Consider the following 14,448-nt stretch of genomic DNA (forward strand, 5'->3'; position numbering starts at 1 on the left):
CCTAATAACTGGCAAAACTTCTGCTTTGTTCATTTATTTTTTATACTCACAACACGCAGATTATTATTAATAATAATAATATTAAGATAATAGTCAAATATAACAATGTAACGTTAATTATAAATACAACAATGACAAAAAAACAGAAACATGTACACTCTTGCGTTTGCTATACAAATAAAAACTCAAAGAACTGCAATGAAACTTATAATTTATCAATTTATTCAGTCAACGCTGATCAAGACAGGAAATACATGTTTCAAATATTTGGCCGTGATCATAAATTGACCTGATGAAGATGTGGTTTACTTTTTCATTCCTGTAAATTTCTGTAAGGAAGAATAGTATATATTACCCAAAATATAATGCATTTAATGATTAAAGTAGTATTTTGTTAATATTGTTTTATTTATTTTTTCAAATGGTTAGGAGAACTGTTTAGAGGCTCAGTAGATAAATTGTAGCGATTCGCAATTTCGTACCCAAGGTCCAGGGTTCAATCCTTGAGCATGCAAGGTTGACTCAGTCTTTCATCTCTAAAGTGAGCAGATTAAATGAGCCCCAATCATGCTTTTGGAAAATACAGGGAGGTCCCGCGTTCGACGGATCACCCAATCGGTACATCTGCTCCTATACTCCAGAACCAGAAGTGAAGGAAATATGGATCGACGCAGTTGGCCTTGGCAATTCATAGGTTGTTGTGCCACTGCGTTTAGGTTAGTTAAAAAGTGGTTTTGGTATAAACAAGAGAAAGAAAGAAAATATTAGATAAAAAATTAATAATTATTATGGTGAAAGCTGCGGTGCTCTCGCAGCCTAATGAGTTGACGCGGGTTCAGATCCCATCGGTGGTTGGTCGAAACGAATTCCACACCCGGCTCACACCAACCACAATGCTGACATTTAATATATCCTCAGTGGTTGATGGATCATGGGTTAGAGTCCCCTTGCCATCAGGTTAATCGCGTGAAATTGTTGTGGTTTTCCTCTCCATTAGTTCAAACAAAACGTCCATCACGAAGGCACACTTCTCACAGTACTTAATCCAGGAGTTCCCTTGTCTTCTGGATTGCTATCAGTTCAAAAAACGGTGACCTAACTTGATTTGACAAACATGAATAAATGTTTTAAGCTCACATCAGTTGCAAAGAGGATATTATTCACAAAAACTCGTTATTTAAGTTGACGATTGATAGTGCTTTCAGTTCAAAAACAAAAGATCTAACTTGATCTGACAGACTTGAATAAGTGTTCCAAACTCAAAGTAGTTGCGCAAAAGATGTTTTTTGTTGTTGCAAAAACACATTATTTCTGGAGACCACTGTGCTTTCATTCCACTCGACGGTGACCTAATTTGGCTTAAACGAATTTTATTGGCAAACAGGCACTACTTCAGTAGACAACATTACCTTTGAAAAACAGCATTAAATGAAAAAGATAAAAAGTTCTTCTTTTTCCCTCTGATAGTTGAATTTATTAGGAGGAAAAAGAAACTTAATTAACTACTTAATAAACTTTAAAGACAAACCGCTGCTTACTTTTAAGCGCTTTCAGTCTCTTCTATTTCCTCATACTGAATTGACTTCAATATATCCCGAACTATTACCTTATCTTCATTCCTGGAACAAAGCATATTAGGTTTTTCACAAGTTTCTGTTATCAATTACATACTTTAAGAATATTTTGTTAATTTTCGAACGACACTTTCAATTATGTTTTCCCTAGAAGTTTGAACTGAATTGAATGAAAGTCCTAAAAAAGAAGACATGATGCGTCAAAGCAGACGATTTTGAAAACAGATCTGCATAGAAAAGAACTATAAACCTATGTTATCATTCATTTTTAGTATCTGTACCATATAATTTAGTTTCGATGATGTTTCATAATTAACACGGGTGAGATATGCGTCTTATCTGTAGGGATTGGGGAGGGATAGCCTGTTTCGCCGGGCGTTGGGCTTACCTTCGTGTTAACCGGAGTTCGAATACAGCCGGCCGAAGACTCTCAGTGTAGTAACTAATGAACGTTCTATTTGTCGATACTGAATTGATAGTACTGAATTGGAGATTGATCGTTCTCTGATTCAGGTAAAAATTATGATCTGAGGATAAATAAATGGAAGAGTGAATGGGTCCTCCCTATAAAACGGGTGTGACGTATGGGTGAGGCAAAAGTTAAATTCTTGACCATGGATGGCGCTACTGGAAAACAAGAACCCACTGTGCCTTAATAGCCGACGGCAGCATCAACATCAGTATAGTTTGTCTAAGCTAAAAACTCATCCCGCCACAAAGTCTGAGGCAGCCTAGTGCTATGGAAACAAGGATGGTGCATTTTAGGGAGGGTAGTTTCACTCTAGGACTATTACAATAGACCGAAGAGATTCCCTTTCTCTTGCCGACCCGACCCGAAACCACTCCAAAATAGTGACCCCGCACCCCTACTTGAAATAGTCATACCTAGTTACCATTGTCACCGCTACAAGTACAGACGAATGTCTGGTGGATTTCTTATTTTAGACTAACTATAGAGATCAACCAGCTACACTTTAAATAAAATACTCCGTTAAATGAAATAACAAAAATGTAAAGCGGATCGTTAGTTTTTGGCATATATTTTTTATATAATTTTGATTTTTATCTAAGCATTAAGATTGCCGATAGTCCGGCCTTGCATTGCTTCGACGTAAGTTATTTTGGTAAAGTTACATAACTTCGTCGAATGGACGTGCTGAGCGAGCCTTAAGGGTATTAGTAGAAAGGGCTAGGACATTATTATATGAAAGTGAATAATCATTAAAATTTTAAGCTGAAGCGATAAATGTTAGCGTTTACATTTTTAATCTTACACAGCGCGAAAATAAACAAAATCTTCCGATTGAAATAGAGTCAGAAAAAGAACCTCAACGTAACTACTTAAAGGTGTTTGGCTGCGTCGTTTATTTTCATATACTTAAGCAATTCCGAAGTAAATTTGATGTTCCAGGAAAACGTGGGATTTTTGTTGGTTATTCTAGAGAAAGGCGTGCTTATAGAATATATGATGTCGATAAAAATATTGTAATTGACGAGCGATCTTCAAATTTAACGAATCATTAAGAGGAAGTAAATTTGCCACAAACAAAAATGAATGTAGCATATAGAACATTGAGGATTTGACCCCAGTTTAATATATCTCAACCGCAAATTAAAACTGAAACACATAATTCCCCTCCAACCGAATCAAGGAGTGAACATTCTTTTTCTCATAAATCATCTCAAGAAAGTACCGATTCGCAAAATAAAAATAATCAAAATACTTCGGCATTTCTGAAAGAATAAAAAAATATCGGCGAACGCGAGCTTAGCCTCGAACGGATCATTTGTTCCTCAAAATTATGCCCAAGCGATAAGAAGTAAATAAATATTCGGAGTGGAAAACCGCAATGGAAAATGAACTTCTTTCGATGGAGAAAACATAAGGTTTTCGAATTAATTGAGAGGCTTAAGAAGGAAAAATTAATGAAAAGTAAATGGGTGTATTAAAAATAACGGTAATAACAAAATTTACAAAGCGTGACTGGTTGCAGCTGGGTTTAATCAAATAAAAAATGTTGATTACTCTGAATCATATTCAACTGTGGCAAATATTGAATCATTTAGAATATTAATTGCTTTAGCAGCAGAATTGGATCGATTTGTTATATTTTTTGATGTTGAAACTACATATTTATATGATGATATTGTTGAAACTGTATGTATGGAAATACCTCCAGGTTTTGAAGATAAATATGGTAAAAATAAAGTGTGCAAATTGAATAAAAGTATTTATGGTCCACCTTAGTCAGGTAGAAATTGGCATATAAAGTTAAAAAATTAACTTAAAAAGATTGGTCTCACTCGACTTGCATCTGACAATTGCGTATTTACTAAAATTAATGATAATGATTTGCAAATGATAATGATAATGATGAACAAAACGAGGCATCTAAATCTTAAATTTATTTTTGTGAGAGATATGATTGAAGATAAAATATTAAAAACTGTTTAAAACAATACTAATGATAATGTTTCTGATTTTTCAACTCAAGCTGTAACGTTCGAGAAGTTAATTTTTTCTTTGGAAAAAATAAGGTTAATTTGAAATTTACATTGAGACAATTAATATGTTTTATATGTATGGTTAGTCCCGCAGTGGACTGATCGTTAAGACACGGTTCTCATCAGATCACCGAAGTCAAGCATCACTGGCTGCGGTCAGTGTGCGGGTGGGTGACCCACTTGGATCAGTCTGCGTAGGGACCGAGGGTGTGCGGTATTGGTCCTCGTTAAACTGTGCTACCGTAAAGTGCTCGACTTCGCGCGCAGGTCGTTGGGCTACCGAAGCGGGGGTGCCATCCCCTCTGCAGAGGATCAAAATTGTGATGGCATGTCTTCGGATCATCCTCAGGGATGTTTCCCAGACCGTCGCCAATAGCCCATTGTGCAGCTCTAGTGCGACGTAAATCAACAACAACAACAACAACAACAATATGTATGGTTATTTGCATTAAAAAGTTAAATCCTTCTCGCAGGGGGAGATTACTGTGAAGATCTTTTTCTTTTTAATACCGCAAGATGGCGTTCTCTTTAAACTTGTATGGATTTGTCTGCTTTTTGTTAATAACCCTTTACTTTCTGTGTGAATATCAATCTCCACGGACTACAAATAGTATTTGTAGTCAGGGCTCGAAAAACCACCCGTCCTCGGCGGTCAAAAATTCACCGCGGACAACAAATTTCTCGAATCAGACGTTCGCGCAGACGGCCATTTTCCCGCTAATGTTCGTAATACATTTTCAATTTTTGTTTTCTTACAAGAGTCTAGCGCCTCACTTCTAAAATGACCCTCTAATCTAGAAATCCCGTTAATTCTTTTATTACTGAATAATGTAATCCTAGTAACTACTAATTTATTGTGCAATTATGTAAATGTTTGTATTAAATAAGAGAAAATTATATTTTTATTTATTTAGAAGCTACGGGTTAGTTTCAAAGGAGGACGGGTACATTGTTGGACAAGCCGTCCTCTGGGACGGGTAAAATTTCCGAGTTTTTCCGAGCCCTGGCAAATACCATTTTTGCTTGCATCTCACTGTGCTTGAACAGGGCTAAAGAGAATAGAAGGGCTAGTTCACTCCGCTCTTAGAGCTGAAGCTACGATTTCCCTCCTCATGACGTCCACAGATCTCGGAGATCGCAAGCAAAGATATTATGATAACTTTGCATCTTTCTCTTTGTAAAAATAAGTTAGACTTTTTCTGGATATTAGCTTTCAAACTTTACGTAATTAACACATTATTTCCGTTCATAAACATAGTTAAAAAAGAACTTTCTTGGTTATTATATTTAAAAAAAATACCATTTTAAACTTATAAAAATGTTTTGCTAGTTGGTGAAAATGACACGATAAATACTTTATTTTAAAAAGTTCAGTTTTAACTTTAACTATTAAGAAAAATAAAGGCATATATCGACACCTTTTTTATCTACATGTTCTTTTATAACGATAAGTTAAATTTAGAATCCCTGATTTTAAAATATGTCGTTAATAGCAATTTGTTCATACTTAATCATTAGGAAACATCAACCTTAAACGCTAATTACTGAAACAAAATAATAATTTAGGTTCATAATGACATTAGAAATTTTGCAATTGTTTATAGACAGTTAAATTTACGATGATATAATTTATAGATATTTAAATTGAAGAGAATATAATTTTAAAAAAAAATCATAAATATTTAGAATAACTACATTAAAAAATATGTTATGAAATTAGGAGAATTTCAACTATATACTATATATTTTATTTATACTTTTTATTTACATTTTAATTTTATTTGACTTTATCCATTTTTTAATTCTTTTCACCTGCCTTTCTTTATGAAGTAACGAGGCGGTTTCTATTTGGATAATGAATTTTTTATAAAAGTTCTTTACGACAGAATAAACGTATTGCTGTTTTATATTAACTGTGTCATTTCGGAATCCATTCTTTACATAGTTGTTCATTTACTTTAGGGAACACGCGAAAAATTATACTTTTTCCTTTTGTTTTTGCATCAGAATTTTTGCAAGTTGCAATCGCGCAAACTGGCATTTCGATAATAGTTTTAAATTCTTGTAAATTCACTGAAAAACTGAGGAAAGTCATTATAGAAAATAACAAATGTCTTAGAATATCTCGCAAAAAGAAATGATCCAATATTAGTTAGAGCTAGTAAAGCCAAACGCTCCGTTCTTGAAGTAAAAGCGCGAGCTTTGCGCCAAAGTGACGTCACTAGAGTGACGTCGGAGGATCGGCGCAGCGAGAGATACTTCAAAGGAGTGAACCAGTCCTTCTATTCTCTTCAGCGCTGGTGCTTGAAGCTGATCAATAAGTTCCAGATCAGTGGTTCCCAACCTTTTGTGGACCATCGCCCCCCTCTTGGAGTAGGCTGACACATATCGCCCCTTTCTCTTTTTGCTCAAAAAACCATTCATTGTTGCTTGTGAGCAACCAAACAATGAAAATAATGTTATTTGATTCTAATTTAAATTGTAATTCAAATAAGGAGGCAAATTTATCCTGTCATTTTTATTAATTAAAAAAAATTGTGCATTTTTTTTCCAAAAAGAAATGATATTTGAAACGGAATAATCAAAACAAAAGTACATTTTTTTAAATTCATATTTTAATGTAATCAAGAAAAAGTTAAAACGTTAACAACTAAAATTTGAGAAAAAAAAATTAAGAGGGAGAAAGTACATTTTTACAACTTCAATGACTGCCCTGTGCTTGGTGTATGGTAAGTTAAAGCTTGAATGTCAGGTTTTATGCTCGTCAGATTTAAGCGCGGGTCTCCTTTGAAGAAAATGTCAAACCAATTTCCTTGCTTTGTGAGCAGCTGGAAGACAGAACTAAATCCTCTCAACACTCAATATGTTGACGGGAACGAGATGAGAAGCGGCTCAGTATGTTTCCACAATTGAGCATAAGTGTCCATAAGCTTTACCCAAGCTAACTCGTAACCGTATTTTTTAAAGACGACTTAAGCCTCACAGTCATACTTCAAATCTAAAATCTAAGTCTACAAAGAGGAAGTGAGCTTATCCCCAACTTCAAAAGAGAAAGGATCGAAAATCCAATCCGGAATTTCTAATTTCATCAAATCTTTAAATCTTGATTGCATAACTGATCAAGGTGATCAGTAAAAATTAAGATTTTATTTTCGAGAATCTCGATATCTGCCATTGAACACTTTTTAAGAGTTGGAAATTGCATTAGATCTTTGCGACCAATGTTTAACTTATGGATATCAAACTTGGCGATGAATAAAGATAAGCCTTGATAATGTTCATTTTATTTCCTTGAAGTTTTACGTTGATTTCCTTCATTTTTTTAAAACTATGAGTGAGGTACGCAGTTTCCAACTTGCGTTGCTTCAAACTCTCACTTACAACAGGATCAGTGGTGTCGAGAAACTCAGTAACCGAATCCAGCAATTCGAAGAAACGGCTCAGTTTCCTTTTGAAAGTCATCTCACAGCTGTATGTAGGAGCAGGAATTCGAAATCTTCATCATTTTCATGGCAAAGTTCTCGGAACAAACGGTTATTAGGAGAATTAGCTTTTATTTTATTGATGCCAGAAATAACCAATTTTTCGCAGCCAAAAGTTAACGATGAATGACATAATGAATGGTGAGATAACTTCCGGTACTTCTTTTTTAAGGTGACCCAGAAACCCAGTATGACAAACAGACATGGTTGGAGCACCATCTGTGGCACAAGCACTTACATTTTTGAGGGGAATTTCTCTTACCTCAAAATAATCTTTGACCAATTTAAAAATCGACGATCCTTTTGTATCTGTGTTCAAAGTTCTTGTAAACAACCTTTCCTCGTTAATCTCCTTACTCTCATTTATGAATCTCAAGTAAGCTAAAACAGCTTTGTTATCTATCACAGTTGATTCATCAATCTGCAACGCAAATTTACCTTCTTTCAGAAATTTGATGAGTTTTGATTCAACGTCGGCGGCCATCTCATCAATATGCCTGGAATTGCCTGGAAATGGTATTATTACTCAGAGGAACAGAGTGATTTATCAGATTTCCGCCTGCGATACCAAATCGTATGACGAAAACGATCCTGCACTTGAATTTTTTTTCAAATTTTTAACTATCATAATTGTTTGTCTGCACCAGAACCATAGGTTTCATATATAATTTCAATTTCAATCTCAAATGGCCTTTATTATTAATATTATTATCAATTTTTATCTTTTGAGTTTTCGTCTCCCCCTGATCGCCCATCTAAGGATTATCGCCCCCTTGAGAAGCTCTATCGCCCCTAGGTTGGGAACCACTGTTCTAGATCATTTAACAATTCTCTTAAACTGTACTTTATAACAGTATGTTAGTGTTATTTGCACAAAAATAATAATTGTGAAAAATTTAATAAGATTAAACCCCCTTTCTAAATAACTTTATTTTAAAATGCAGCTCAGAATTGCATTGTGATACTAATAATAAAAGTTCTTAATAAATTCTCTCGGTTTTAAACTCTTGAATTAAATGCGTAATAATAGCAGTACAGGGAAATAACTAGGGCTATAAAAATGACCTTTATGACTTCTATTAGTCTTATGCTGATGACAACCAAAACTATATGGAAATGAATGAAGAAAAACTGGATCCTTCCACGTGGTTTTCCAGCCTATAAAAATGCACGGACAACAATACTAATGCACCATTACTAGATTTTTAAAAATAGTAAAATACAAGGTAATTTTGAAAGGTGACCAAGCAGGTCACCAGAGGCGGCTAGTTTTATGATAAAAATCTAAAGGAGCACAAAATAAATCATAATTAAACACATAAACGATAGATTTTAAAGTGAAACTTACGAAAGATTGTTAGCTATTTCTTCAAAGTTAGGCTCAGGTTCTCCATCCTTCACCTCTATCGGCAACTCAAAAAACAATGCTTTAAGATCTGAAAAATATTTAATCTTGAAGAATGAAATATTGCTTTGATGATGATTTATTTTATTTTTAAGTAGTTTAGTGAAAATGACGGGGTGAGGATTTGCTCGCTATTTCTCGTTCCCGTGAAATTTCCGGGCTGGAGTGTTCAGTAGTAATGCGCCAATAAGAATAAAAGTAATTCATTTCTTTTTCCCGGAAAGCATTTTATTTCTCATTTTACACACCAGATAGAAGTACCAGGATATTTTTAAGGTAATTGTAAATAGTTAGTTTGTTTTAAACTAGATACCAGCACTAATCAAATACGTGTATTTGGCAAAATAGACACTTTTATGACCGTTTTCCTAAAAGTTAACCGATCGTTAATGTGATCATAAAGATTTTGAAAACATTGCTAATTGATAACAATAAACGAATCACGAAATTGGATACATTTACGAATTTACGCTACACTAAGTATGTTTAGAAATAAAACTAAATAAATCATATTTATTTACTGTAAACTCTTCTTAAAAATTATACTCAAGGAGAAAAATCATCAATGGGATGCCTGCAAGTGACGTAGTATGGGTATCTCTATCCTGATTGGTTGTCGAAACGCGGCATTTGATTTTGTTAGCAACTGTTCTTTCCATTCTATTTTGTGCAAGCCAAGACCGTCAAGTATTAATTCTCTTAAATGACACATTCTATATTCTTTCACAAAGATTTGAATTCTTTAACGATATATTTCTTACTTAAAACAAAGGCAAGCACGAAGCCATGAAGAACATAAACAAAATAATTTTGCATCGAAGTTGCCAGGTACACAAACAAAAACATTTCACTGTCATAATAAAATACTCAAACAAATACGAAAACTAAGAGGAAGACGTTGACGAGGAAGAATTTCAACAGTTTCGATGTTCGATACGAAACTCAGTTTAATTAAATTCGCGTTATTTAACAGTCTAACTTATGTGGAGAAACTTGGCTCAACTTTAACACGCTATTTTGCTTATAAGCAATCAGATAGCTCTGACGCCATACTTCACATGTGTGATCTTCTTGAAGTGCAAGTGCTTAATTGCTGATTATCTACTACATTTTCTAAGCAGCTTATTTATGAAATTTTCATAATCTCACAGACGAAAAAAAATTCTAATAAAAATACTGCACCGTATGGTAATTACATTTCTGGTAAAAAATATATATCATAATTTCTCTTAATAAAACCAAAATATACGGCATTTACACCATTTAATTGGTAATTTTTCCATTCATATGGTAACGATTTACATGCCATGCTGTAAAGATAACAAGATGAAGTTGCCAAATTTTTGTACATTGTTAATTTTACCAAAATCATTTTCAAAGTACATCCGTGAAAATTATGAGGGGATTTAATTATAGACTATGTCAACCTTCATCTATCAAATAGTACCTCAATCAAGATAACATGTGTTATATACTAGTGATTTGGTATTTAATATTTATAGTGGTAGTTACACCACATTACTCCCCTTCCAGAATTTTATCCCTGATAGAATTCCATGAACAGATTCCACTAGTTCATTCATGCTGTTTATTTATTGATATAAATTTTTGCTCATCATATTTTCTTCATTTTTTGTTTATAGCATTTCGCTCTTTTTTTTTCTTCTTAATTTTTTTTTCTTCAGAAGGTTAGCAAATATTTTATTTACCATAGCTGTTCTATTTTTCATCCAAACTGTTGCCATCCAACATTTAAGAAATAATTTATAAATCATCTTGCTCAATCAATTCATTATCGATTAAGAATAATACGAGCAATGTGGCGTAACTACCACTACAAATATTAAATACCGATTCACTAGTATATTAGACATGTTAACTTGATTCCATCTTGTGATACCTTTTGATAGATGAAGGTTGACATAGTCGATAAATAATTCCCTCAAGACAAAAGCATGGAAAGTTTTATCATATACTGGTAGTCTCGACGATACTGTTTTCTCGCAGGTCTTTAAAAAAATATCGGAGCGGTACACTTCAACACTTTAATTGCATTCCTCTTTTTAGCAATCTGTCAGAAAAATTTATTATACCGATCATTTATTTCAATATTAAACAGTTCATTTTCTGCTATCCATATCGTCAAACTCTATGAATGCAAGTATTAAGGCATAAAATATCGACGCACCCGTTCTCTGCTCACATATGACTTCACTCTTCTTCTGAGATATAGAGGAAATGATCACGTGACTTTAACAATCAACGACCATACTCCTGTCAAACAGAAAACGATTTTAAAAAATTACTAGGAGGATTCGCCCCCTGCTCGCTGGCGCTCTCCAACCCCCGGAACTGCTTTCGCAGTTCATTTCGCGCTTTGCTAGCTCATTGGATATGTTCTTAACGTCCAGCTTTTGTATACTTTTTTGAACACTCTGAAGTTCCAAAAACTTTTCACTGTAGAAAATTCTAAACCTGTGCATTTCAATATTAATTTGAAATCGCAAACAGTTCACATATTTTTCGTAATCACACTATTCTAAATTTCAGTTGTTGAGAAAAGTAACTGTTGTAAGTTTTGTTTTAAAGTATTTCCCACCAGAGGGCTAAAACCATGTGTTGTAAAACAATATGAAATAGTACTGAACGTCGAATGTAAAGCATCGACTTCGATGAAGATAATTTTGTGAGAATTTTTTTGATAATTCGGTGAGAATTCACCCGATTAGACATATGATGCTCACTACGTGCTCTTGCGCGCCGAATCCAATCAATTAAAAATGAAAACTGTTGCCAGCGCGAGAAAAGAAATATCATCGGTTTTATTGATACATACGTACGTATTAGCGTTTTGTATAATATAGATTTAAAAAACCACTAACATTTAATAACGTGTTGATGACAGAAAGCGATAATTTTAGCATGCTAATGAATAGAGAAAATTCGAATTGAAAGATTTTGATTGCAATAAGTGACTGATAACGTTATTCGCGATCACATTGAGCAAAGTTAGTCCTTAAACTTTATTACATAGGGTAACATTGGGCCATATTTTCGGTTTCTATACTTACGATTAGGGGTGATTTTAATATCATCCTCTTCCGATGACACGAAGGTTAGGCACAAGACAGCCAGAAGTAAAAATTTAACAATCATTCTTTGCTTCATTTTTTCTAAAATAGAAACATGCACAATTTATACGCTTGTACTTACAAATACACGTCAATTTATTTTCTAAACAAAACAGCGCCTCCATTAATGAAATATAGCTCATAGAAAATTCGTTTCTTTTTCGGCATAATTAAATGAAGATGGTTTCGCCATTTTGCAAAAGTTACGTATAATAAAAATTAATAAAAAAACATTTACTACCATCTAAGATTTCATACTTTTTAAATGCCTACATAAATGTAGCATAATTAATTAGCTCAACATTTTTAAAAAGTTACAAATTGAAAAATTTTAAGAAAAAAATTATGTACCTTCTGAAATTGCATATTTTTTAACTACATATATAATTTTGTATGCAAACGGAAAACTAGCGCAACCTGCAGGATTAAACTTACGAACACATGCCAAATTAGTTTCAAAATAGATCAGAGCACTCATAGTTTGTTTCTGTAGCATAATTAAATGAAGATGGGTCCGCAGTCTTATGAAATTTGCAAATGTAATTTTAAAAAAATAAAGAAAAAAAATATTCTACCATCTAAAATTGCATACTTTTTGAGTGCAGATTTAATTATGAATGTAGACGGAAAACTTACCCTACTTAAAGGCTTGAACTTATGAATACACGCTAAATTAGTTTCGAAATAGATCAGAACATTCATCTTCGAAATTTAGTTAGTGAAAGTTTGTTTTCTTATCAGAATTAAATGAACATGGCTCCTCATTTTAATAAAAGTTACAAAGAAAAAAAATTAAGGAAATTATTCTGCTCTTTTCTAAGATTGCATACTTTTTAAAATATATTCAATTAGGAATGTACACAGAAAAATTATAGACTTGAACTTTCGAATATCCCATGATAGATTCGATTCATATCAGAATATTGATTTTTGAAATACAGCTTAGTGAATGTTTGTTTTTTAAGCATAGTTAAAAGAAGATGACTCCACATTCCTATGAACATTGCAAATAAAATTTAGAAAAAGTAATAAAACAATTATATTACCTGTTGTATAATTTTGAAATGTATTTATAATTATAAATATAGACAGAAAACTTTTACTGACAACAATAACTGAAACAATTTACTGACTTAAGCTGAAGACCAGTAAATGAAATGTGTTTCAACGCAGATGTTATTAACCAACATTAATAAAACCGAATGAAAATTTTTTATAACAACGTCATGTTTTTTTTATTTATTTTATTATATTTTTTGATATATATCTGAGATAAAATACTCTTACCTGAAAGTCTTCTTTGTTAAAAAAAAGAAGAAAAAAAAACACATGAAGAGATTTCGTATAATTGCATATTTTTTCAAGTTTCAATTTTGGCAGAACAATCACTTTTTTGACTTTCGCTGGTAACAGAAGAATACTTGCACCTGCTTTTCCATTAAGTTAATTGAATTTATGTTCGAATTGTTGAACATGTGTTCGGATGAAGTATATGACAGATAGCACTTGATTGTGACAGGTCGTTTAAAAACCTATCTACTTAATTTGTAACATCTACTACTTACATTTTATTAATTTCCTTTATTTAGTAGATTTCCCCCCAAATAATATTAAATTCAATGCAGATATTTCATGGACAAGTTGGATTAAACTTTCAGCCAGCTTTGTCATACATCTTAAATTCATTATTATACTCTGTTTCCACTATCAGCTAAGCCAGTTTAAATTGAATCACATTAAAAAAACTTAAGAGTTCACAATTTTTAAACATACACCCTTGAAATTTTCTAACACAGAAATATTATTTCAGCAATTTAACACAAAAAGTTCAGAGGAAAAAAAAACATTGGTAGATCCAAAAATATACGAATCATCGTATATTAAATTGATTTCTTATGATAAATGTAAACAAATCGTTTGAACTTTAGGGGATATATTACCATAAATAACTAAAAAACAAAGTTAAATTAGCCAAGATTAAGAAAGTAACTACTTGATCTTAGTGAAATAAAAAGGAATACAACAAAATACAGTTAAATACTTGTTTTCAACAAAAAGAAATACTTAAAAGTGAATACAAAACTTGGCGATTCCAAATTAAGTTTGGCGAATACTTATTCTGCCAATCTCTTCTTCTTCTTCTTCATAAGTGCAACAGCCTTTCACAAGCCAAGGCTGACTCGCAGATTTTCCTCCGTCTGGCCCTGTCTGGTGCGACGGCCCGCCATCGGTTGACTCCCAATAGCTTGAGGTTCTTTTCAACGTCGTCTATCCATCTTGTAGGTGGTCGTCCCCTACGTCTCGTCCCTTCAATTATGGAAAAAGTCACTTTTTTGGCAGGGACGGCATCA

At 33.1% G+C, this 14,448-nt stretch overlaps 1 long non-coding RNA gene across 2 annotated transcripts; it reads right to left on the minus strand.

The window, feature by feature from the left end:
- Positions 1-205: 205 nt before the first annotated feature.
- On the minus strand, positions 206-13,523 carry LOC147804344 (uncharacterized). 2 transcript variants are annotated; one of them, XR_015429422.1, is made up of 5 exons: positions 13,385-13,523; positions 12,038-12,139; positions 8,910-8,997; positions 1,539-1,619; positions 206-329 (listed from the first exon to the last, which is right to left on the minus strand). It is a non-coding gene; the product is annotated as an uncharacterized LOC147804344 (long non-coding RNA). The 2 variants fall into 2 exon arrangements; XR_015429421.1 differs by lacking the exon at positions 13,385-13,523 and adding an exon at positions 13,144-13,334.
- Positions 13,524-14,448: the final 925 nt, after the last annotated feature.

The sequence above is a fragment of the Parasteatoda tepidariorum genome, chromosome 9, assembly GCF_982258835.1.
Source record: "Parasteatoda tepidariorum strain Cologne lab strain chromosome 9, Ptep-v5.0, whole genome shotgun sequence".
NCBI classification, from domain to species: domain Eukaryota; kingdom Metazoa; phylum Arthropoda; class Arachnida; order Araneae; family Theridiidae; genus Parasteatoda; species Parasteatoda tepidariorum.